Raw genomic sequence first — 4,142 nt, forward strand, 5'->3', positions numbered from 1 at the left:
ATGCATCAAAAAGAAAAAGAGAACCAAAAAATGCCTTTGCCAACATCAAGGTGAGAACACAAAAGAACCTTTCTTGCTCCCATAAGATTAAAGTCATACTGATTTGTACATACTGAAAACATAAGAAAAAGTCTGTCACTTTCTGGAACCTTCTTCCTCATCGTGATGTATAACTGTACGTAGCACAACTCAGAACAAATATATGACCCTGCCCTAAATGTTCCTTCCCTGGAGCACTCTCTTCTTTGTGAAGATTGTGTCTCCCAGGCAGCTGTCCTTGACTTGGGTTTGAATAAAACTCTCTTCCTTCCTCTCTAAAATGTTTTAAAAGGTTCCTTCATTTAGTGTCGACAATAACACTCTGTTTTCAAGTGAAAAATAAATGTTCCTGGTTCACAACCGCGACAGAAGGCCGGCTTTTCCTTCCTTCCCTGTAGAACTAAGCATGTGTATATAGATTGCAGCACAAATGGGCTCACCCTAGAAGGATGTTTTGAAGGTCTGAGAAGCACTATCCACTCCATGGGTGAGACAAGAAGGCAAAGCTATTCCCGCTTGGAGCATTCCTTTTGGCGCTTAAAATTGCCTTGGATATGCATAAAAGCATTGCATTTCCTAAAGCCCAAGGCTGGAACAGTCTGAGAGCAGCTGACCTTGCCAGGAACCAGGCACACCCTTGCAGGAAGGGTTGGTGCAGAAGGGAAGGGGCAGGGCTCTGAGGGTGGTCTGCAGCTAGAGGGGTCCGCGAAAGGGGCCGTGTGTGTGTGTGTGTGTGTGTGCGTGTGTGATTGCAGCCCTGCCCATGATCCCCGTCATGCCTGCTCAGGGCGTTTAGCCAAGGAGGTGCCTCCTGGACCTCTGCACTCCCAGAGTTGTGAGTCATGGGGCCGGTTGCCTGGCATTCAAGGAGTTGGAAGCATCATACTCCCCAAGCAATCACCCCATGGGGGTGGAGCTACATCTCTGTGTGCAGATCCGGAGCAGCCCAAGGACGCAGACCAGGAGCCAAGGAAGTGGAGTTTTGAGAGAGTGGACCTGTGGAGTTCCTGGCTGGGTGAGTGCATGCTGTGTGGCCATAGGTGGGCTTTCTGGGAGTAGGGGCACCCCGGGTAAGAGGCGGGGTTCTGGAAGGGCATGTTGAGAGAGTTCATCATGGAGACTCAGGTTTCTTTCCTTTTTCCCTTGAAAGTCTCTTCTGCCTAGTCTCCGTCAACTGGCCATACACCCCAGACCCAGGAACTCCAGGGCACCCGCTCAGCAAAGCTTTTGTGGGATGGTTCGCAGACATTCCAGGGTTTCCCGTGTTCCCCAGGAAGAGCGAGAGAAAGGACCGCACAGTCCCCAACTTCAGTGCGGTGCCCCTGTCCCCCGACACAGTGCAGGTAATGGACCTTGAGGAGTTCCCCGAGTTCAGCAGGGTATTCCCTGTTCCCTCAGGCACAGGTGTGGCGCTAGGAAGGCCCAGAGCCGTTACCCAACTTCAGCATTGTGCTAGCTGTTTCCTGGGAATGGTGGCAATGGGCTGGGAGATAATTACTACTAAAAGACAAGTCTATGTTTCCCCTTCTCCCAGAAACCACAGCAGGTGTGCAGGCTTTAGGTCCGAGGAGCTGCTTCTCCCCATCTGACAACACTTCTCTGCTCTGGCTCCGCGAGACCCGACGTTCTGAACGTCTGCATCTGAGTCAGTGAGGCAGCTTGATACGGGATCCAGCATTCAGAGAAAGCAGCAGGTCCATTTGGAGAAATGTCATATCCACATCAGGACTGGAAGTAAAACCTCTCATTAACCCACCATCTCCTGGGTTTTTCTCTTTTCTCTAGTTGAGCCATGAAGTAAAACTTAAGTAATAGTTGTCAGCGTTCTGAATTTGGTGAAGGAGGTACTTAGTTTCTGAGCTTGGAGCACTTTGCAGGGGATCCCATTTTCTCTGTTCATTGACTGCTTATGAATGTATTTTGAACAGCTGTTTCCTAGAAACACTCTTTCATTAGAAAGGGAAGGTGAGGTTTACTCTTTGTCTATTTTTAAGATATACGTTTGACAGTGTTTATACAGTTGGGCCTAAGATATGGGTGAGTGGCCACCATTTAATGTTAGATGGCCTTTTGTCGTCACATACAAATATGGATGATGTCTTTCCAATTGTCAAAGGTGATGTTTCATCACTGATTAGTCTTTTCATCCCAAGAGTTACAATGGGGGTCGAGGGAAAATTCAAAATTATTCAGAGCAGCATTTTCCTGTTTAAAATATAGGCTGCTTATGGGTAGTAAGGAGGGCACATATTGCATGGTGCACTGGGTGTTATACGCAACTAATGTATCATCGAAATTTACTGTACTGTATGGACACTATAACATTATTTAATAAAAAACAATAAAAAAAGGTAAACCTTGTGTATCTAACTATACTAGATGTATCATCTCGATATTTTGAAGTGCCATATTCAATCTGCTGTTTCTTTGGTGGTGGAGTCAGAGGAGAGTCTTTGGGAACTCCTTTCGATAGAGGCATGGTGGTGGCTTCAATTGGGAATGCGACAGGGGCACTGGGCTGAGTTCTGGAACTGCTTTCCTGATGCTGGGTGAGTCAGGTTATGCCAAAGAGTTTCTGTTTCTTCCCTATGAGATTGACAAAAACCGGCTTGCCACGGGAAAGTCTTTCTCCACGTGCAGACATGCTCCCAGGTGCCTGTGGCAAGGGGAAGGAAATGCCATACACTGACCTGGAAGAGACCGCAGGGCCCAGGCACAGTCTGAACCCTTCCCTCATCCCGGCGGGTTTGCTAGCAGGAGTTCAACCCCAACGAACACAGCCCGGAGACCCCTGGGGCAAAAACGGCTTCCGACGAACAATAGGTGCTTGCTGTGGAACACCTATCCCAAGTGGGGGAAGCCAGGTCAACAAAATGCCACACACCCAGGTGTAAGAAACAACATTGCCCAGGCATGGTCTAAGCCCCTCACCTCGTCCCTGTGCTTTGGGGAGCCGGAGGGACACCCGAGGCCCACGGCCCTGAGATCCCTTCGCAAAAAGCCGGCTTCCCACGGAAAAAGTTTTCCTGAGGCGCAGACCCTATCCCAAGTGGTTGTGGCAATATAAAGCAAATGCCCACCACTTCTCTGGAAGAAACCACAGTGCCCAGCCATGTTCTAAGCCCTCCCATCCTCCCTGGGCTTCTGGCAGCAGGAGTGAAAAGAGAGGAGCAGAGCACTGGGACCCGTTTGACAAAAACCGGCTTCCCACGGGAAAGTCTCCACGTGCAGACATGCTCCCAGGTGCCTGTGGTAAGGGGAAGGAAATGCCATACACTGACCTGGAAGAGACCACAGGGCCCAGGCACAGTCTGAACCCTTCCCTCAACCTGGCGATTTTGCTAGCAGGAGTTAAACCCCAACGAACACAGCCCGGAGACCCCTGGGGCAAAAACGGCTTCCGACGAACAATAGGTGCTTGCTGTGGAACACCTATCCCAAGTGGGGGTAGCCAGCTCAACAAAATGCCACACACCCAGGTGTAAGAAACAACATTGCCCAGCCATGGTCTAAGCCCCTCACCTCGTCCCTGTGCTTTGGGGAGCCGGAGGGACAGCCGAGGCCCACGGCCCTGAGACCCCTTTGCAAAAAGCCGGCTTCCCATGGAAACAGTTTTCCTGAGGTGCAGACCCTATCCCAAGTGGTTCTGGCAAGGTAAAGCAAATGCCCTCCACTTCTCTGGAAGAAACCACAGTGCCCAACCATGTTCTAAGCCCTCCCATCCTCCCTGGGCTTCTGGCAGCTGGAGTGAAAAGAGAGGAGCAGAGCACTGGGACCCGTTTGACAAAAACCGGCTTCCCACGGGAAAGTCTTTCTCCACGTGCAGACATGCTCCCAGGTGCCTGTAGCAAGGGGAAGGAAATGCCATACACTGACCTGGAAGAGACCGCAGGGCCCAGGCACAGTCTGGACGCTTCCCTCAACCCAGCGGTTTTGCTAGCAGGAGTTCAACCCCAACGAACACAGCCCGGAGACCCCTGGGGCAAAAACGGCTTCCCACAAACAATAGGTGCTTGCTGTGGAAAACCTATCCCAAGTGGGGGTAGCCAGCTCAACAAAATGCCACACACCCAGGTGTAAGAAACAATATTGCCCAGCCATGG

At 50.7% G+C, this 4,142-nt stretch overlaps 1 long non-coding RNA gene across 1 annotated transcript; it reads left to right on the forward strand.

The window, feature by feature from the left end:
• The first annotated feature begins 969 nt into the window (after positions 1–969).
• Positions 970–1,679, forward strand: LOC130542804 (uncharacterized). Its single transcript, XR_008957646.1, has 3 exons — positions 970–1,054; positions 1,190–1,382; positions 1,574–1,679. It is a non-coding gene; the product is annotated as an uncharacterized LOC130542804 (long non-coding RNA).
• Positions 1,680–4,142: the final 2,463 nt, after the last annotated feature.

Source organism: Ursus arctos, unplaced genomic scaffold (assembly GCF_023065955.2).
Source record: "Ursus arctos isolate Adak ecotype North America unplaced genomic scaffold, UrsArc2.0 scaffold_5, whole genome shotgun sequence".
Lineage (NCBI taxonomy): Eukaryota > Metazoa > Chordata > Mammalia > Carnivora > Ursidae > Ursus > Ursus arctos.